Source organism: Periplaneta americana, chromosome 10 (genome assembly GCF_040183065.1).
Source record: "Periplaneta americana isolate PAMFEO1 chromosome 10, P.americana_PAMFEO1_priV1, whole genome shotgun sequence".
NCBI classification, from domain to species: Eukaryota; Metazoa; Arthropoda; class Insecta; order Blattodea; family Blattidae; genus Periplaneta; species Periplaneta americana.
This window is the reverse complement of record NC_091126.1, coordinates 53,997,265-54,020,666: the sequence shown is the minus strand read 5'-3', so window position 1 is coordinate 54,020,666 and position 23,402 is coordinate 53,997,265. Positions and strand designations below refer to the sequence as shown.

Genomic DNA, 23,402 nt, shown 5'->3' with positions numbered 1-23,402 from the left:
TCATGTATATTATTGTTTTTGTAGAATTCGAGGCTTCGGATCAGGTAAATATATACTGGAGCATGTATATGTTCCTCTATGTATCATAGTGCAGGTTTTAGGACTGCTTCACTATTGAAAGTAAGAACTAAAATAATGCTATCCGATCTGGCTGACCGCTTGAAAATTTTTGTGGTACATTTAGTAATTATATTTAACATTGCATTTTGAATTATGTATACTGGTATATATTTGGCGTATTGCCTTTCATCTTCTATTCTTGCATTCAGTAGGGGATCCAAATTTCCTATAAATTCCAAAAGTTCAATAAAATGGCCCTTATTGCTGCTTTTATATTCATCAGGGCCTCTTTGACTGTGTACAATATTGTTAACAGACTTGACAAATTCTAAGAATGTAGGACTGACTGCAGCTGGCCAATAAATAAAACTCATAACAAACTCGACTCATAATTTCAAACTAAACAATGAAAGATTAACTCTGATTGAGATTCTGGCTGATAACTCCATCATCAGGCAGTGGATCTCACTTAACGATATGTGTTAGAGGAAGAGCATTTTTGCATACATCTCAAATATGATTAGTGAACTATGATACTATTATAGTCAGTGATGTATGCAATAGAGGGGGAAAGGAACTAGTTACCCTAGTCCATTATCTCCTGGCTTAGTTGCCTCACAGGTGATGCCTTGTTGGTGTTACTTACGAAGTTCCAACCAGCCTTCAGACTGCTGACTACACATACTACATACAATAAAAGAGACTATTTGTCGCAGGCATGAAAGTGTCGAATTGCAATAATAAAAGGTCACCTAAATGGGAAGAGAGATGATAAAAACTGATGCAATGCACTTTAACTATAACGTTATTTATTGTGGATTGAATCAAAGAAGTCCTTAATTGAAATCTACTCTTGAAAAGTTCATTATGAAGTCATTATTATGCATTGTTTTAAACAAAAACCTTTTCGTGAAATTAATGAACAATACATAATAATTATTCATATGATATTCATTTTATGTTGGGGGCTTAAGGGTGGGCTCAAATTAATTTTGGGTGGACTCCAGGCCACCAAACCCCCTCTGCTGGCACTGTCCCTGTTGTGACGTGGTGCGCTATGTCATCATTCACTGAATGAATTAAAGACTGAATACGAACAGCTGAAAACAGAAGAAACATTACAAAATGACTGCTGTTTCTGAAGAAAGAAGGAACAAACAAAGAAATGAGATAATCAATTTTGCAATGTGTACCCTATTCCACTTCGAGTATACACATGACAGAGTTGGATACATCAAAGTATCTAGTAGTATCAATGAATTAGTAAGACACGCATTCTTCATGGCACTTCTGCGAGAATCTGTTCCTCCACCAACAAGCTCAGTCTACTCAGCAGAAAAAGTGCCAATAAAACAGAAAGAACTGCAAGACTTGGAAAAAATGAAGCAGTAGGCCCTACGTCTCAAGTGAGCATATGGCATTTTATGAAGAACTTTTCAGCTGGCCTACAGACTAGAGAAATGTACGATGACTGGAAAACAGCAATTGACAAGTCAAAAGACTGATTTCTCTTCATAATTCATGATATTTTCCTATTTTTTTTTAATTTACTGGGGAAGCTATTGTACCTAGGGACAAGTTGTATTTGGGGACACTTAGTTTATTTTCAAGGTTATGTGGTGGAATTTTTGTTTTCGCAGTTTACCACTCTAATTTCATCATTCAGCTGTTCTGTGAATGATTTAAATTTTGTTTAAGCAATCTGGAGAGATTTTATTTAAAAGAATTTGTTTTTGAACCTTAAACGTAAGTAATTTTAAAATTAATTAAATATTTTTAATTACCGGTAACTCTTTTTATACCCACGATTAAGAACTTAAATCTATATTTTTAAACCTGTTATTCTAGCTGCGAATCCATGTGGTTATTGGCTTGTTTTTGGTACCTCAGTCTTGAAAACTTGCTGAGATTTATTTTACTGATTCCTGATGTACCTAGGGACAATGTACCTGGGGACGGCTGTCTGTCTTCAGGTGGATCTCGTTATATTATAAATAATTTTGTAAATAAGTTACTCTTATGAGTAATCAAAACACTATTTAGTAATGACTTTTATGGGGTTTCAGCTTCAGTGGAAATGCCACGCAACAAATTAAAAATCAAAAGGCAAACCCCAACAAAGCTAAATTATGCTCCTCCCAGGACAAGAATAACTCATAATCCTAAAAAAAGGAAAGGCATGCATTTTAACAGATATGCCAGAGAAAACCAGATAGAAGGAAGGAAAAGAAAGTTGAGTGAGAAGAGAAATATGATGGATAAAGTTCAGAAACGGAAGAAGTTGAAGACAGAAGTTCTGTTTCCAGAAGATAATTCAGAAGAAGCTGCAGATGAGCCGAGGAATGTGTTACCGGTAGTGCTAATGATAATGATTCTGAAGATGCCATTTCAACTGTTAATGACATTGAGTTAATTACTCGAGCGAATTTAAAAGAAATAAGAGAAGAAAATTTTGTTCTCATTCGTTTGGCAGGAAAGAGAGACTAATTATAAATATTTTGTCAGTAGGATTTGTAAGAAGATTTGTGAAACAGAATTAGAAGTTAAGTATCTAAAGAAGTTTACTAAATATGACAATTTATTTGTTTTTACATGATGAGCAATCAGAAGTTTTTTACCTTCCTTCAGAGGATACTGTGATCAAACTTCCCCAACTTCTCAAAGAAAAGGTTCAAGCCTAAGGGGCACTAAGGAATATGTTTTGAAAATGTCATTTGAAGGATACGCCCTTGGATAATAAGAAATTCATTTAATTGGAAAGCCTAATATTGTTTTCTGTCAAGAAAATTGAGAACTACTTTAAACTTAGCAACATTATCACTACCGGTACCGGTATAGTTATATTAAATTTGAAGGCAAAATCTATCATTAATAATAATTAGAAAACAGTAAATTGGTCTGTATTTTGTATAAATATAAACTTAATAAAATATTAGTTACATTAATATTATGTTGAACCATGTCCTAAGGTATGTCATCCTATGTCCCAAGGTACCAGTACATCATCCTGTATCCCAAAGTCCTACATCACTCTGATGTACCTAGGGACAGTATATAGCACTTTAGGAAAATTAAACATATTTATACAAAAATTATTTAATTAAAACAGTTTTTTCTAAGATACTTTACACTTCAAAGATACTCTTGTTAATAATAAACAGTTATGAAAGCTTACACAAAAATTTAAAAAATTGAAATTTAAGAAACTGTCCCTAGGTACAACAGCTTCCCCTAATTTATTATACACTCTGTTGATTGTGTATGATTTTCAGTAAAGTAATTCAAGAATAGCACGAAAATATCTGTAACATATTTGATTTTACTTGTTAGAAAATTGATTTTTTTAAAAGAGCGTCTTTTTTTTTTTTTTTTTTTTTTTTTTGCATATTTAAATCTTAATAAAACCTTAAGTATGCGCATAATGCTTATAATGCTTATAATTACTTTGAAAACCGACTGTAACCTAGACTTTCAGCCCACATGTCCAGAGTTATATATTTCCAAATAGTTTTCCTCTGACAATTTTTTTTTTCAATTTCCCACAAATTTACTTTTCCTGACTTACGGGCTTAAAAAAACTGATTCACTTATACCCCTTGTGCTTTAGACCCCTCATATGCTATTTTTTGCCCGAAAGATATCATTACCATCCCCTCTGGAAGTAGGCTATTCATGCCGTTAATTACATCTAGGGAAAATATCAATTTTATTACTTTGGTCTATGGTGAAATACTAATTTTTATTTCACTTGTATTTTATTGTTGGTAATGGGGAAAAATCTCGTCTTTAAGAAAGTGTTCGTCTTTTATTTACAGATTTATAGTCTCATTTCTCGCCCAGGAAAATACTCATCTTCAACGCAAAATAGGCTTAAAGGTCGCCTCGGATTATATTACGTAAACCTATGTGCGATGAGGAAATACATATTTATCTATGACACCACATTATTAATATAGGTTTGCGATAGTTTTGTGGAAAATCCGGTAATTCTGTGTTTCAATGTTGGCAACACTGTCACCTTTGTGCGTACTATGATCTAGGAGGACTTTGAGTGATGTTGGAGATATCGTGCCTGGACATGAAGTTATAGCATCATTTGACCGTGCTTGTATTTAGAATGATAAAAGATTTTTTGGATTCATATCAGAATGTGTTAACAAAGTATGTAAAGACCCGTGTTTTCATGGTCGTATTAAGTATATAGTGACATCAGATAATGTTCAAATGCATTGTTTCTGCGTGACATAACCTCTGATTTGTTTTTACTGTAGGCTACTTCATAGATAACGTGATTTCGTAACCGGGTTGCAATGGTATGATAGTATGCAGTTTCTACTGTTAATTGAACGAGAATACATGAATTAAAGCTTTAATAGGAAGACAGTGATTTAGTGTGGCAAAATTCTATGGTGGAGTTTCCAATCCCCTCTCGTGCACTTTCTTGTTTGGTCATCAAAGACTCCATTCGTGACTCAAGTAGAAACCTGAAACATGCATTTCTACTTCATACTATGTCACTTTTATTGTAAATTAAAGAAAAAAAAATGTTGTTTTATGTTACATGCTTAACAATGCAATACTAAAGCTCAATATATGTTCATACCTTGTGAAATACCACAGACGCAGCAGAATATTAAGTTTCCAATGCAGTTTTCATTCATCATACTTGTGAGATTTGTCACAAATTTTGGATAAATTTCACAACACGTTACCTTCCTTCCGCTCTTCCTATAATATTCTAATCTTGTACACACAAAATAAATTATTGGCAGTGAAAAGTGGCTTTTCGCAGGCTTGATGATGCGCATTCGACAAACACAGACGAATCTGCTCTTTTTAGTATAACTAATAAATTCGTTTGAAATTTCATAAGAACTGTCGGTATAGTTGATCGTTGTATTTAATGTCATAATTTGGATGAAAATGAACTCGGAGAATATATTTCGGTTCCTAATTCTAACAATACAGTATGTGCATTCAAAATCCCTTTATCAGCATGAAGAGACACGTCTCACTGGAAAGGAGGAAGCTCTGCTTGTTGAGTTCTCGTGTGACACTACTTTGAAAAGTTTTTAAGGAATGTCGGTTTTTTTTTTATATTTGCTGTAAGTTCATGCAGACATAAAGAATCCTCAGAACGAGCCTTGAAACATTTAATGACGTTTCTCTGTACTGACTTGTGTCATCAGGCGTTTTCTACTCTTTCGTGTATAAAAACTGTTAAAAGAAACCGAGTAAATGCGGCGACAAACTCGAGATTAAAGATAACTAACATTTATCCTAAATAGAAATACATTTTGGTAATTGTCGAGATCCACTCCACCAGGTTAGGTTAGGTCTTCTCACCACTTTTTTCTAAGTTCTTTTTGAGGAAGGGGATAAAGTTCTCAGAAAAAAATTAATTTCAAAATCTATGATGGAGTGGATCTTCACAATTACCGACATTTTAAGCATAAGAAAAAAGTTCCAGCATTCTCAATGAATAACCAGGTGGCCCGGGTTCGATTCCCGGTTGGGGCAAATTACCTGGTTGAGGTTTTTTCTGGGGTGTTCCCTCAACCCAATGTGAATAAATGCTGGGTAACTTTCGGTGCTGGACCCCAGACTCATTTCACCGGCATTATCACCATCTCATTCAGACACTAAATAACCTAAGATGTTGATAAAGCGTCGTAAAATAACCTACTAAAATAAAAAAAATTCTCAATGAAGTAGTGAAACTTAAGAAATATACTTCATTTATTTTTTCAGGAGAGTATTATATTATTTACATTTCATTTAATTTGAATAGCCTGTGTAGTCAATATTGATTAAATTTTGGAAAATATAACAAATATCACTACTCATATTCACTTCGTCGTCATCATCATGATCGTCATCATCATCATCATCATCCTTCCAAGTGTTCTTTTTTTCTTTTTCCTCTTGTATGGAGGAGAGACCCGAAGGCTTGCACTGCAGCCTGAGGCTTATAGTGCATACCACTCCTACTCTCTGAATGATTGAGTAGCCAAACAGCTGCACTCTTGTACAAGTACAGCACGTCACATCGTGAATTTAAACTGGATTATTGTATGGATGATGATGATGATGATGATGATGATATGTGAATTAATGATGGCGAAATAAGTCCTAGGTCCAACGCCGAAAGTTACCCAACAATTCTGCTTTATTTGGTTGAGGGTAAACATCAGAAAAAACTCCAACCAGACAACTTGTTCCAACCAGGACTTGAACCCGGACCCACTCGTTTCACAGACGTGCTGTTACTTCAGAACAGTGGACTTCCACGTGTTAGCCCTTGAAGTACTGTTACAGTCTAAATGAAGCACTGGTGTTTTCAAGCCATCTCTTCGTTGTATAACCCAAAGATTTCTTGCCACATGGTTGATTTTGCATGATGACTTTAGGGATCCGTGTTTGAGGCATCCTGTTAAGATAGTCCAGGTATATTTGACTATAGGATATCGGTAGTGAGTTCATGAGAATTTATATTGGCTAGATGGGAGAAGGGATTATGTCATAAGATTGAAGTCATCAGTTACCGTGATTAGTTTTTTGTGCTTGCCAGGAAGTATTGAGAGTTTTATAACGATGTTTTATGTATTAGTTTATTTATATGGCTGTGGAGTCTGGTGTTTAGGTTCGTACATGTGTAATTTTTATTGTTAGTTGGTATTAATGTAGCCTACATAGTTTAATGGTATACCGGTATGTCAAGTGTGTTGATGGTAAGTCATTATGTTATTTCTTGCATTTGAAATCACTTTATTTATTTACTTATTTTTTATTTATTTATTTATTAATTATTTATTTATTTATTTATTTATTTATTTATTTATTTATTTATTTATTTATTTATTTATTTATTTGTTATGGATTCCGTTGCTGGTCTGAGTGGAGTTAAGCAAAGGAAGAAAAGGTGAATGTAGAGTATCCAACGCCCACTGAACGAATATTTCACTTTTATCACTGCCAATGTTGCGCTATAATCGTATATGCAAGGTAGGCTATAACAAACACCTAAACTAACCAAACCTAACCTGTCAAAGAAGCAACAAGTTATACTAAATATGTGTAAAATTGGCCTATGTCTCTATAGTAACATTGACTGAAGAAAATATTCTAGGCTATTGGATTTCTGATTCCAGTAATTCTGAATCGTCTTTTGATGAACGTGGATGTGTCTGATATTTTTCTTTGTATTTATGTATGTTGAGCATGTATGTGGTTTTATTCGTTTTTTTTTTATTTATATTTAATTTGAGTTTTAAATTTGTACGAGGACTATGGTTATGGGTTAGATGGGTGAAATGAGGGGCTAGCCAAGTAGTTAAGTGACATGAGGGGGAGGTATATGACAAAATCAGTGAGTTACTTGAGGGGATATCTGAGTGACGTGAAACCGAAGACTGTGAAGTCAATGATTTAAGTGCGTTTTCTCTCTCGTGTGTAGTGTGGGGAGATGCCGAAATTTCACCTATGGGATTGTGTTGATGGTATCCTATTTTCAATTAGAGCAGATAGATTCTATTCCAGAATGGGATATTGTGACATTGTTTTGATGATATATTTTCAATAAGAGCAGATGGATTCTGTATATGGGATATCGTGAAATTGTGTTGATATCCTATTGTCAGTAAGAATGGATAGCGTCTTTTTATAATGGAATATCTTAAAATTGTGTGTAATTATTAGTTTTTAGATAGTTTTATTTACTTGTATTGTTTTACGTTGGTCATATTGTGATGTCATCATTTGTTAAACTTTACGAAAAGTAAGCGATATCTTATAATAAAGCAATCGCAATGGTCCTGCCAATTTTTCTGGTAATCTTGGATGTAGTTCAAGACTGTGTCACTTTCAGATTTTTCAGTATATTTTCATTTCTTCTCCGGTATTCACTCTTCATTTAGAACTGTGGTTCATATTTGTTCCTGTGCTGCGGCTTGGTAGTTTGTGCTTGAAGGCTCAACTATGTGTTCAGGAACCAGCATGCTTAAGTAATGCAGTTGCTGCATACTTCTCAGTCTCTCGAGTGAGTTCATAAATGCGTGTCATAATGGTGATCTTTCCCCTCAAACACTTCCTAAAGTAAACACATTGAAGTTGTCTCCAATTGTCTGTTGTTTTTGTTTGTATCAACTGACAAATTACCAGTTCCATGAAGAAGGACCGATAATGATTGTATGCATGAGTGCACAATTCATTGTAAATGCTCTGCTCTGTGCCAACTAATGGAGCTGTAGATCTAATGAAGTACAGCTCCTTCAAGACCCAGTTTCTACTTTTAACTGCAAGATCTCTCTGCAGCAGGAAATTACCTGTTCATTTATCTTCTTTTTTTCTTTTATTTTTCAGGTGATGGCAAAACATCGCTTTGATTCTGTTGTTAAGAGACTAGGATGGAAAAAACTTTACTATTATTTTGCTATCTCTGGCTTCTCACACTGTTGACATCTGGTGAACAGCTGTTGCATTCAGTGGCTGGAGAAGTGGGGCGTGGCAACTATACCTACTACAGTTTAATGTATGAAGGCCCTATTACACTCTACCTCCACTCAGAGTAAGTTCAGTATTGTGTATTGAAGTTGAGATTAAATTTTGAAAATAAGTTACCAGTATAGGAAATATTTCTGGTAGACTAGGATTTCATTATTAGATTTAAATCAAGACAAATTAAGACTTGTCGCAGCTTGGCAAGAAGATTGTAATAACTCAAAAAATGCTATTTTGAGATATTCATATATTCTTGAAGCTAATAGTGTCATCTGTCGTCAGCAATAATTTTGTTTGAATTCTGTATAGAGCACATTTTCTTCTATGATTTATGTGTGATTTTATAACTGGAATCAAACTTCGAAGTATGTTTTCTCGGAAGTAGGTTTTTTTGAGCTGTTACAGTCTTGTTGCCAAGGTGTGTTATGATGATATAAAAACATAGTACTAACAAGGGTATCATCCCAGGTAGTGGAGCTTGAAGTTAATGGAAATGCATATTTAAACTAATTTGCGTTCGTTAAGAAATGTTGTGATAGTCGTTTGTTTTGCTCATTTACGAAATATATTGACTTGAAAATCTTTGCTACTTCTTGCTCACCCGGATCCTCATATTTCTGCGACACCATATCACAGCTCCCGCATTAATGCTCTAGTCTATTTTTTTCTCTCCTAACTCACATTAATAGAGTGCTCTTGCTGAAATACAAATTCAATTTGAATTTAAAATATGTATTAACTTTGTGACTCACCTTATTGAATAGAATTTGAACTGAATTTATGGGAGGGGGACATTATAGCCCAGCACTGCGACCTGTAAGGTCTATTGCTCTAACCCTCAAGCTGGGTGCATTCCCAAACTCACACCGGCTGACTACACTAAGATGTAATAAGTTTCAATTGGACCATCTATGCTTATCTTATGTTACAAATATGAGTTTTTTTATTGATTTGTCACATTAACATTTTCGGTACTATGTGTACCATCTTCAGATGTATACTTGATACTAATTATGAACCAGGCCAATAGATGCATGTATCGTGGACTTGAATGATCTATGTTTGTGTATGTAATATACTATACCCATGATCAATTACTGTGGTTACGTAGATAAATACCATAATACAATTATATGCTATTAAATGAGTAAAACAAACAAAATCAATTGTTTAAAACACCGTGGTCGTTTCTGATATGACGTGATCTTGGTTACATGATATTGTTGATGTGTGTTGTGATAGTTTAATGGGACAACAAGTTATTAAAATTTCACTATATTAGTTGCACTGTATTTTGAATAAAAATAAATTAGACCTTGAGATTTCTTATCTGATGAGTATTGTGACTTAATGTTCATTGTTATGCACACACTTAATGTTGAAGCACTTTAAATTGGAACGTAGCATGGAGTACACCAATGTTAAGAATTTTGCGCATAAATTAACTTATTCACCTTATATATTTAAGTTACAATTTGTTTTGAGTTGGTTGTCACTCCCCAGATTCCAGTCAAGCCTTGCTTTCTGCGAACAATATAGATTAAGTTGTAAAATTTTGTTGATATTAATTGATGCACTGTAAATGATATGTGATGAACTTACGTTCGAAATGCTGGATGTGGTGTATTCTCAGTGACGGCTTGGCTTAGACTGGGATTCGGTTTATGCTCACAGCACCTTAACCTAGTGTACATCTCGTGGAACCAGAAGTGGAGTGAGGGGTGGGGGAACTTGTGCGGGGGTTGTTTGTATTTGTTTGTATGGGAGCATTGATTTAAATAATTGATTTTAATTGTTTGTTTTACTTATTTAATAGCATATAAGTGTTTTATGGTATTTATCTATGTAACCACAGTAATTGATCATGGGTATAGTATATTACATACACAAACATAGATCATTCAAGTCCACGATACATGCATCTATTGGCCTGGTTCATAATTAGTATCAAGTATACATTTGAAGATGGTACACATAGTACCGAAAATGTTAATGCGACAAATCAATAAAAAACTTATATTTGTAACATAAGATAAGCATAGATGGTCCAATTGAAACTTATTACATTATAGTTAGCTTATCGAAAATCAAAACAAGATGAAATTGACTACACTAAGGTTCGCTGCATACCTAGGTGTCGAGCAGGCAACCCTCCTCATCCCTAGGCCAGCCCCCTCCGTGCGTCATCAGCCAGCGATTGGGGAATGCTATGGAATGATAACGAAATGGAGAAATGGTGACAGAATGATGTAAATGCCTAATATGGGGGAAAATGGGAGAACCCCGAGAAAAATCCCAACTGCGACCTTGTCTGGCACAAGTGTCACTATGGATTTTTCAATGAAAAATTCCAGACCTGACCAGAACCAGGAACCCGGGCTGCCTGCGTGACAGGTCAGAGTTCTGACCACTCAACCGCCGCAGAAGTTGACTCATCTTAAATATGATAGTGTAGATTCGAAATGAAGTGGTTGGATCAAAGAGCTATTGAACAGTAAAACATTTTACACTCTTCTGTAAAAAACACACACACTCACTGTTTCCAACATGCACAGTTGTTGCAAAAACGTTATCAAACTTTCTCACATGTTCCTCCATCACATATCCACAATTCTGCAATGCGTATATTACCATGTCTTTGAGGACAGGTGAATGAAAATGTTGATACGCAACAGAATGCAATGTCATTATGAAACCCCATCGTGCAATGTATCTGGAATGTTTTCGCAGATAATTTTATGTTTGAAATACTCGTCTAAGCTTCGAATTACAGTTTTATATTGCCTAAAAAATTACACATCCAAGGGTTGCACAAATATTGTAGTTTTTGAAGAGATAATTTGTGTTTTGTCTTACCATGTAAAGTATTGTTTACTCCATCAGTAAATAAATATATACCTGACCACTTCAGGAATCCAGAAATAGTTTGTCTTTCTTAAAATTCTGGAGACATACATCTCTTAACCATCTTCTCACGTGATTATATTTCTGTCAATTTACCGGAACTATTTGCATCGACCACGACATTAAATGGCTTATATTTGTCTACAAGTTGTTTTATTTTAGGTCCAAATTTCCCTTTTGGTTCTTGACTTTGTAAACCAGTAAAGAAATCAGATTGCTACAGTATATAAAATTGTAAATTTTGGTCATTTTTAATTCCAAGTAGGCAAACTTCGTTGGAAGACATTCATGGCACTTGTGATGTCATTGACTTCTTCACGTGTAGAGAGAGGGATTTAGAAAAAGGAATTCAGGAGCCAGGAGCTACACCATTTTGTGTACTTGAATGTAGTAAGGCAGTTTACAAGTTTTCTCATTGTTGAATTTAGTTGGTAATATTGCAGGATTTTTTTTCTTGCTCAAATCTAACTCTTGACTTCGACAGCACAGACAGATCTGGCTACAGGCTCGATATTCTGTTCTAGATTTGTCCTAGGAAATCATTTTTATGTTATACATCTTCATTTTTATGTGTTAATCCTTGATGGACCATGTTTATGAATTGCTTTGAGTGGTCTTATGTTCTAACTCCCGAAGTCTCTCCACTTGTGGTTTCAGGTTCTATATTTTACTTTTTATTATATGAAGTATTGAAGACAAAGTGTTGTTGATGCTGCAGAAAATCGATTTCCCGACTTTCCAGGAATTACACATTTAAAACATTACTTGGTCATGAAGATGTGTTTTGTAATGCCATCTATGTGTGTACAGTGATTTCTTTCAAATCATTGGATGGGTTTTGTTTATATCCAAAGAAAGGAGTCAATTTATTCATGAATGATATGTATGAAGTAGTATAATTTGTAATAAATTTGCCTTTATATGAAGTCAAAGACACAAAACGGGAGTGAACTTAAAATTAATATTAACAGTTTATTTTCTTTCATTTCTTGCACAAGATGAAGAGAGATACGAAATGAACTGGGCAGTATATTCCCAGACCCATATGTTTAGGGAAAATATTATTTATTACATACATAGTTTTACTACTTTTTCTACTGATTTCGTCAGATTCCATAAAGTTTTCTACTTTCCCAAGACCATCCAAAGTAGTTACTGCCCTCAGTAAAATGTGATTGTAAATAGGATTAGCATCCGTTATCATTTGTTACGCATAAGGGAACCTCTGGTTGAATGTAGAGGCATTTATAAGAAAGTTCTTTTTTTCAGCATATATTACAAAATGAATTAATAGCTAAAGAAAATGTATTATATCGTTGTTGTTCCTGCAGTAACTCCTGTGTGACATATTTATCGATTTTCAGAGTTTTGCTCTATTAAATAACTTAAATATTAATACAGCAAATAATAAAATCTCCTGTATGTAATTATATTTCTTTGTTTCGAAAATGTAAGAATTCACAGTTTCGTATCTACGGTTGCCATAGGATGAATAAATGTTTTTTCTCTTCCTACTGAAAAATTTTATATTTTGCACATAGGAGTTATTGCAGGAACAACGACGATATACAGTACAGATATTGCAGTATATCTCTGCCAGTGAGTGACCTTTAAATTTCAAGTGGCTTATCTTGGTCGTGGTCCACACCTGTGGAGTAACGGTCAGTGCGTCTGGCCGCGAAACCAGGTGGCCCGGGTTCGAATCCCAGTCGGGGCAAGTTACCTGGTTGAGGTTTTTTCCGGGGTTTTCCCTCAACCCAATAAGAGCAAATGCTGGGTAACTTTCGGTGCTGGACCCCGGACTCATTTCACCGGCATTATCACCTTCATTTCATTCAGACACTAAATAACCTAGATGTTGATACAGCGTCGTAAAATAACCCAATAAAATAAAAAAAAATCTTGGTCGTGGACGTCAGAGTACTAAAAAGCAATACAATCTTTTGCTATCTCTCTTCCCCCTCACTGCAAACTGTGATGTTGCACAAAGGCAGAGATATAATAAAAAGATCTGTAAAATGTTTCGCAACATGATAAAGTATCTGAATTGTTGTGGAGTATGTAGCATGTGTAATGAGAAAGTATGTGTCAACTTCATGATACTAATTTTTTGAAAGAGTACTGTGTTCCATCAATAAGTCAATCATAGTCCTCCAGTCTGAAGAAGAAGAAGTAGAAGAAGGGTGCTTAATGATATTTCTTACAGCCAATAGAATTTTTCTAAAAACTTTTGCATACATTTGACAGAGCATATTGGTTTTACTTCTCTTGTTTAATTGATTTCGTGACAGGTTAGGGGATGCTGACTTATACGTGTCTCAAACTGTAACAAAACCAACATTTGAACCTGAATTTTATTGTCTGCAGTCGTCTACATGTGGTCTTGATGTTGTCCATATTCCTCGAAAGTAAGTATTAAAATCCTCCATCTTAATTTTCATTTGTCTCGTTATATTTACTGTAATCATGATTATGATGATGATAGTAGTATTAGTAATAGTAATAATAATAATAATAATAATAATAATAATAATAATAATTGAGACTTCTCCCAAATAAGTGTTTATAGTAAAAAATGAAAATTTTCTGGAGAGGAGGAGAAACTTCCAATTCAGTGACAAATCATGTAATTTTATGTTTATTACAACTAACACATTGCATCATACATGCAAAACAACATTTGAAAAGATGAGCGTCACCGACAATGAAAGTTAATATGTATTAAGGTTCATGGAATAAAGGTCTACAGTACACATAGATGTGAAAAAAAATTTTTCGTTTTTAGCGAATATTGAAAGAGCATCCAATTCCAAAACCTCTCTGTTTTCTTGGACTTTCTTAATGACATATTTTAGAGCAAAGTTAAAAAGTGAAGGTGATGTATCTCCTTGCTTTAGCCCGCAGTGAATTGGAAAAGTATCTGACAGAAACTGGCCTATATGGACCGTGCTGTACGTTTCACTGAGACACATTTTAATTAATCGAACTAGTTTTTTGGGAATACCAAATTTATTAAGAATATTATATAAAACTTCTCTCTTAACCGAGTCATATGCCTTTTTTAAATTTATGAATAACTGAGTACTTTTCTACTAGAATAATAGTAAGAGTCTCATAAAATAGTGTGTTAAATGAAAGTGTTTTTTATGTAGTTTAATTTATTAATGGTTTGTTTTACAGTTTTCAACGGCCTGTAGGCATTGGTGTGTATGGTCATATTTCACACGAAGTGAGCATTTACCTTCTAGAAGTTTACTATAGAGAAGAGGATGAGGAAGATCCTTTTGATCCCTTTACTTTGCACATCATTGAAGATATATCAGAACCAGCAGACAATGATAAAAAGCGACGACAGAATGAACATTACAATGGCAAAGAAAGGACCTCAGAATTAGATGTGAGTTACAAACTACAGTTTTATGACTTTAATTTTTGTTTGTAGAATATGGTGAAATGTCAGTATGAGTTACGTTGATAACCAAAATATTTGATTTTTAGTGCCTTCTTATGTGTTCAAATAAGACCTTCCCTGATTCTGTTACTCTGGCAATTTGAAGGGATTCCGTTTGTCAGGACAAAATTACTATCCCTCATGTTAAGATGATAGGTGAGGATGGTGGCTAGCAGGGTTGTATTTTGATATGCATAATAAAGAGTGGTAAATATTGTCTGGAACCTTCACATACAGGAACCCAATCGTATTTTCTTTAAGAAAAATATATTACTGACTTTTATTACTATTGAGATTCTAGCACTCTCAGCTGAATTCAAGCAGACAAACCTTTTATCTAATAATTATAATCACTGTAATTACTAAGGACAACAGACAAGGGTAGTCAAAATCATATTTATTATGCATGTTCAAAATTGGAAGATAAATGAAAAGCAAACACAGTAACACAAATTTTTAGTAACATTGATAAAAATGGAATGCCTATTTTCACTTATGTTGTGACAGAAGAGAAATATTCTCTTTCGCAATTAATAAATATGCTTTACAACAATAGAGATTTGTGATATTTGCATTTTGTGTCCTTTAGTAGTGAAATGGTAGCATTTATAGCATGTTATCTGTGAGAATACTTAAGAATTTTGTGACATTCTTTTCTTGTTTATGAATTATATGAATTCTTTTGGAAAGGTTTTTCTTAGGTTGAAGCTGAGACTGACAGGAAGTTATTAACAAATGAAAGGAACCTGTGGTGGCAATAAAACTTCCATGAAAATTCGCATATAAATTATGTCAAGTTGTAAGTTTCTTGAAGTCTGAACACGAGGGTGGTGTGTCGGAATTTTATGTTACAAGCAGTCCTGCCATATTTGTTTCAAACAATTTACCCAGCCTTTCATATTATTAAATCAGCTTATAATTCTCTATTCTTGAAATCAAAAGTGCATGTAAAATACCTTGTTCTGTACACACAATATGAGTCTACCAAGCAAGGTGGCTTAGTGGTAACATATTGGGCTTGCATTCGGGATGTCCTGAGTTCAAATCTTGGTGTCAGCCAATCTGATCAGGAATTTTAGCGATTTCCTCGATCATAAAATAACTAGGAAACTAGTTATCTGAAAGGCAAATGCTGGATTGGCTCCCATTTCCACTACAAAAATACTGATACTGATACAGTTTCAAAAGACCTGAAAGTGTCTCAGATATGCCCATTAGCTGGCAACACATTTCTGTACACTGGCTGGTAGGTGACACCCAAAATGTGAATCCAGTCTATCGTTCCCAACAGACAGGCATACACATAGTGTTTCCATTATCAGGAGGAATAGTAAATATTTTAGGAGGTGTAGTATAGACTGTTCTGAATAAAAAAAGTTACTGTAAACATGTGTTCAAATTTCAAGGCTGTGGAGATTCAGCTGTTTGAATGTTACACATAACAAGTGTTACAGGGGATAAGAAGAAAAGACTAGTGATTTAATAATTGCATTTATTGCTTATTTACAAAGTATCAGTTCATTTCAACAATTCAAAGTGATGGTTCAAAAGTTCCATCGCTGGCTTCAATACACTTTTCTGTTGTGTTGACAACAGCAAGTGTTCCTCTTCTCAGGTTGTCTTGTCATGTTTTATGAGGGGGAGCACTATTAATAATGTGAGCAACCAATTCGTCTCTTGTGTTTACTTTATAGACCAACTTTCATCTCCCTCACAGGCAAAAATCGACAGGAGTAAGGTCTGGGGAACATGCTGGTCAATGCACATGATCACTGCAACCGATCCTTTGTTTGGTGTATGTGAGATTTAGATGTCATGTGACGTTTAAAATGTACAGAGGCTCCAACATGCTGAAAGAACATGTCCACCTTTGCAGTCTAGGGAACCTCCTGCAACATCAGAAGCTTGTTTTGCAGAAAGGCTAAGTAACTGCACCCTGTAAGTTGACTTGGTAACACAACAGGCCCAGTCAACTGATTGTCGATCATACCACACCACCCATGCACAAAGAAATAATGTTGATAATTCGATTTCACAATGGCATTTGATTCTCATCAGACCACTGATGTGTGTTTTGGATGTTGTTTATACTGTCCCAAGAGAAACGAGCTTCATCAATGGACAGTATTCCTGGAACTAATCAGCAATTACCAATTACCTGCTGACAAAATGGTAATCGTCTTGCTTCAACTCCTTCAATGTGTTGTACCCATCATACATGAAAATTATACAAGTGGTACTGATGTAATATTCACCCTTCTCTTGTTTGTGAAACACTGAATCATGCAGAAATTCTTCATGTGCTTTGTGTAGGGCTAAGTTCTATTGACTAAACAATGCCTCCTACTTCATTCACAGTTTGTTCATATGCACATTCAGAAATACGACTGCTGGGAACTGTATCAGTTTCACGCAGTTTGTTATAAATACTAATAAGCACTCTTGAATTGGGTACTTTACAATTAGAAAACCATCGACCATACTCTTTATGAGTAGCTACAGTATTTCCATCACAGAACCCATAAATACCATATCGGCATATTCAGCATGTGTAAAGATGTGCAACATTGTTAGAAACACATGTAATACCGAACAGCATAAGCACACAATAGCAGGCATATGATATTCAGAGTGCTGAGTGCTTGTCATCTGTTTCAGACTTGCGCTCGCATTGTATCTGTACAGGGTTAACTAAAAACGTTGTTTCTGTACCTACACCAGTTATGAAAAGTGCTGCCCTCAGATGATCTCAGAAGAGCAACATGTAATATTTCTTTGTACGTAGTCATTTGTCATTCTTTCATACCATCACAAGGCTTGTTATACATAATATTCACATTGAAAATTGTACACAAGTTTATATGAATTTATTTATTCAGAATAGTCCATACTACCAACCCTTAAAATATTTACAAGTTAGGGGCATTTTCATAAAACTAATTAACTACAAAATTTTCGATTTTGAGATTTTATGTGTACCTATCCATATGATTTGGGATCAGGAGAATCGAATGGCGCTATCAGAAGTGAGCGATTTTTGATCAGGAGAATCAAATGACACTATCAGAAAGAGTTAAACCTGCAAACTACAATAGAAAATTCAAAGTGAAATATGAGAGTTTTTTTTCAAAACTCTGTATCTACAGATTGCCGAGTTTTATCACTACTTGTCTACAAGAGAAGATGAGATAGTGTTATTAATAATAGGTATTGAGTAAATATTTTTAGTAGGCCTCAATAGCGTAGTCTGTATAGCGCTGGCCTTCTATGCTCGAGGTTGCGGGTTCGATCGTTGGCATTTAAGTGTGCTTAAATGTGACCGCTCATATCAGTAGATTTACTGGCATGTAAAAGAACTCCTGCGGAACAAAATTCCGGCTCACCTGTGATGGTGATATAACCTCTGCAGTTGTGAGTGTTGTTAAATAAACTGTAATTTAAAATTTTTAAAAATATTTTTATCTTGTGGTCACACTGGTTAAATTCTGGAAGACTCTCCTTTCCTTTCATTGTCAGCTGCACATGAGGCACACTGTTCGTTTTTGTTGTGTTGTCTTTCTGAATACTGTATGATCTGTGCCAGTAACTTATAACATTTTGGCACTGGAATTTAAATACTTCGGCAGTGGGATTTAAATCCCAGTGTCCTCAATCTGAGACATGTTACAGAGGGTCCCTGGCTTTATATGATATAATGCTTCAAAATAAATTGATTAAAACCTTGAGGAAGGATGGTAATATTCCTTAGAAACTGGACATAAACTTAAGTTATGATGGAATATGGCATTGGAAAAGTTATTAGAAATATATATTAAAGGAAAAAAAAAAAACCCATAACACTAATGAAAGCCTAAATCATGTAATTTATACATTTTATAGAGGGCCCCACATATGCAACTGAATATGTGTTAAAATGACTGGCACTTTGCGCTTACCATATTGATAATAATAATCTATAGCTTATAATGAGAATAGAAAGGTAACACATTTTGTGAAAATTTGTGAAATTTAATAATAATAATAATAATAATATTAATAATAATAATAATAATAATAATGATTTATTTAACCTGGCAGAGTTAAGGCCATACGGCCTTCTCTAACACTCAACCAGGATAATATGTTACAAAAATAATGTTGGAAATATTGTAACTATTCCAAATTAAGGACGCCAATGTGTAATAATCTTTGGGGGGGGGGGGTACAAATTTGTTCACAGTATTTTTAAAAGAAAGTTTCCCCTGAAAAAAATATATATATTTCTGTAGATAATGAGTTTTGTGAAAATTTGTGAATTTGATTAATTTTTTCAATGATTTTATGTCATATTATATACTATGTTCAAAATAACATAACTTATTCCAATTTAAGGTATTAGTATGTAATAATTTTTGGAAAAAGAAATTACATCACATTATAATTGTATTTTAAATATTATTTCTCCTGGAAATACTAATTGTTTTTATAAATAACGAGTTTTGCGAAAGTGCCCCTCAATTCCTCCAGAATCACTCTGTAGTTTCCCATTCATTCCATATATTCTAAAAGCAAAATGTCCCATTAGAACGGCCATTACTCTCCTCAGTTGGTTTTTTCTTGCCCAAATCTGTTTAGTGATGTCCATAGAGGGTGTATTAATAATTCTGTTATTATAATATCTCGTATCTACACAATTTATCTACGCATGAACATCGAATGCCTCCACTGACTACCTAACCTTGTAGTACAACAGGCTACCTGAAATTCCATGGAATGGTTCTGGTTCAATAGTATTATAACCATCTATATGCCTTCTGCCAGAAAGCTGTTATACTTGAGTTAGATATCAAAATTACTAGTATGCTCATATTATATAGCTTTAACCATAACTAAATTGAATATGAATAAAAATTAATCATAAAATTTTATAGCTTGCAAGATATTATATCGACATTTCACTATACATAGCTTGTGATCTACTAGTTGTTTCATACAGCTTTCAAAATAAATGTTTTCATTTGTGTTTTTGTGAATGATACGTAGTAGTAACAAAGCAATTAGCACATTGCAATTTTGTAAGCTATTTCTGTGTTTTTCCACCAATTATGTATTACTTGTAAATTATTTTATACATGTGAATGTATTGCTTACTAATGTAGGAATATTTTTTCTCAAGGTAAGTGTACATACTTTGAATTCATGTTCTATAAGGAAATTTTCTGTTTATTGTAACAGATAAGTTTTCGTTGCTTTTAAAGTTATGGTCACATGTCACTACTTTTGCAGTGCTGCAGTACAAAATGCTACACAACTAATGTTTAGTAACATATGCAACACGGTGCTACAGTACTTGGGAAATAGTGGGTTCTGCACCAGCTGTTAACAAATTTGTCTTATTCAGAACTTCAAAGTACGAATGTATGCATAAGGTTCCCAAGGTTGCAGCTGCAGCATTTTTTTATACTGGTTTTGTTGAAACTTTTGCATTTGTTTCAGTGTCACCATCCAAACTTGCCACTAGTACACCATGTTGTTTTTATATTTTAGTCTTTGACATGATAAAAATGAACAATTTGTGGCAGGTTCTAAATGTATAACATGGAATTTAACAAATTTGTTTCCGACTGAATTTTTTTTTAAGGTTTTTCCTTAAAAGTGGGTTTTCACTTAATATAAATAAAGAAGTACAGAGAGAAGAAGTAACAGCGCTCTTAGACCATTTAACTACTGGTACATTATATTTACATATTCTCATCACCCATTAAATTTACTATTGACAAATACACACACAAACTTTCCCAACACAATAGTAATATGCATTACAAGAGCAGTATGTTGAACTTTTCATGTTCGAGGAAAAGTTTGAAAAAGCGAAACGTAGTTGAGCTTTTTTAATTTCCGAGAATTGAAAGAAAACATACCGCCGTGTATCGTACATTATTTTGTGCAAAGATCGTTTATTACATACCTGAAAGAGGAATTTCTAATTAGTTGCAATGAAATCTCCATCTTGGTTTCTGTTCAATGACGGCAAATTTGCAAAACAAAAATATCTATCTTCAACATTGTTGCTTTAAAATGTTTTCTGTGTTTACTATAGGTTCGTTCCAACAAGCGGTTCATGGATCAGTTCATGTACGGTTCCTGTACCATCTTATGCGCATGCGCTAGTTGAGCATCTGCTATGGGATTGAAACTGGACTGGACGCTGTTGGAATGCTTTCGCGGATCGTTATGTACTAAATCCAGAGATGCTATAACTGTGATCATCTTTGCTAAGAACGGGATGCTTAATTATTATCGTTTCGCAGCTAATTCTAATTGCAGAAAATAGAATTTCGATCATTTTCTATAAAAAATATGACAAAAAATATGGAAGGCAAGAATTCCGATAATTCAACGTCGTGTATTGGGGGACTCTCATCTAAAAATAGTTCTTTTTATAATTATTAATGTATGTACGTTATTTATTATATTCTTAATCAAAGCTGCATGTTGAAATTGTAATTAACTGTTTCAATACTCAAATAATTTCCATTCCCATTCTTTTTGGCGAAACTTTAAATTAAATCTCTAGTTTTATTATTCGTCTGTACTGTCACTTTTCATCTTTAACCTCAATGATGTGAACAGTCGATCATGTCTTTCTTCACTATCCAGGAGACGTTGGTGAGCTTATGCGCATGCGCGTCTTGCGTACTCTTCCGTACATGCCTCAATCCACGGACTATTTCTGACCGTTCCGAATCCGTGTCAAAAGCTTGTTGGAACGCCCGACTGCAGTACATGTTTCCGGTTCAGGACTGGTTCGGATTGTGTTGGAACGCTTTTTTTGTACTGCGCATGCTCATGATGGTTACGGACGGTTCCTGACTGCTGTTGGAACGAACCTTATACTCCAGCAGGCCGTGATATACGTCTGTCTTTTTTTTCCCTAGTCTATGATGAGTCTGGAATCTTGTTGATTTTTTCATGGCTTCCTTAATGTTACTTGTATCACGAATGCAGTAACTTTAGTGGAGTTGTAGAGTTTACTTAATTTTTGCAAATATTTAAAAACAATAATTAACAGTGCAATTTAGGTGAAATTGCAATGGTAAGTTTCCAATTTATAATTATTACTATATTGAACGTCTCTAAAAATAATATGTTAAAAGCCTAAAGCAGTAAAATCAATATGTCACTTAAGCGGTAAGTAGAGGGAATACTGAATGTGGAATTTTAGACTTTCCGCGGATTGGTTTTGTGCGGAAACCAAGCAAATATGCTTGATCTCACACAAAGTATAATATTTCACTAAATCATAAAAATATACAGTAAAACCACGTTTTAACATTCTCGTTTTTAAGGAATAATCTGTTAAGCCCCAGCCAAATTATCATAAGAATAATGTAATTAATTCCTGCTTTTAAGGAAACCAGTTTAAGGAAAATTCCGCTTTTAAGGAATACTTTTCAAGTGGATTTTGTGACAATGAAGCTTTGAAATATCATATCGACTTTCAATAAACCATAGTACCAGCATATTCAGTAGTGCATCTCAATCGATAGTAATGCAGCACTACACAGTGGCATTATTCTTTATGGTCTTGCTTTGCATTGCTTTCACAGAGTGGTTGCTTTGCTTACTTTGTTCTCGCGAGTTGTATGGATCCTGTGTCTAAGTTTTATTTTATTTTTTTGTTTATGCTTCGTTATAATGGCAACTTAATGGAAGAAATTAATAATCGCACAGGAAGTGAAAATAATAAAAGATGTCAATGTCAATTTTCAAATAAAACTATCGCGGGGCTCTACCTCCATGCCCTCCAAGTGCCTTCATGGCATGTTACAGGGATACCTTTACCTTTACCTTTTTTTTTATATGGCAAAAGGGCATGGTTTGTCAACTATTCATTATGGAGATAATGAAGAAGAAAGAAGAAATTTTCAGTGCCGAGTTTCAGTATGGCTCGGGTTCAAGGAAACGGAAAAACATTCATGCCTCACTATTTGAAGTGTTAGAAAATATTATAATGAAATGTATTGTAAATAATAATTATAGGCCTAATTAAATAATTATAATGTTTGGTATATAACACACATGTTAGTACTAGTTACTTTAGCCTTTCCTTCTCATTTTATGTAAATCACCTTTTAAGGAAAAAAAAAAATAATCCATCAGAGAATCATTAAAAAGTGATTCTACTGTATTTTTAAGTACTATAATTAAATTTACAGTTTTCATAAGCAAACACACAATAAAATTTCTATAAGCTTACTTTCAATAAAGTTTACAATGCATGTTATAGATCACAAGGTACTGCTATCTTCACCACGTTGTCATACCATATTTTATATATGAATAGATTACAGACATTTGGAATGGATTAGAAATTTTGTCGAAATAGGTGGTGTATTTGCAGATCCATTCAAATATATTTCTCAAAATGGGGACTTTCCTTAAATGGGTGTTCCTTAAACTGGGAATTAGCAGCACTGTTTTTAATGTAGTTCTGCCAGGACTTTTG

General features: G+C 34.1%; 1 protein-coding gene across 5 annotated transcripts in view; it reads left to right on the top strand.

The window, feature by feature from the left end:
- Positions 1-4,065: 4,065 nt before the first annotated feature.
- The window catches only part of mei-9 (DNA repair endonuclease XPF mei-9), an 81,275-nt gene continuing 61,938 nt past the window's right edge, over positions 4,066-23,402 (top strand). For all 5 annotated transcript variants that reach the window (XM_069837498.1, XM_069837494.1, XM_069837496.1 and 2 more), the window contains exons 1-4: positions 4,066-4,221; positions 8,422-8,626; positions 13,755-13,871; positions 14,644-14,860. The gene's annotated coding sequence lies outside the window, so the exon portion shown is untranslated. The remainder of the gene's footprint in view (positions 4,222-8,421; positions 8,627-13,754; positions 13,872-14,643; positions 14,861-23,402) is intronic.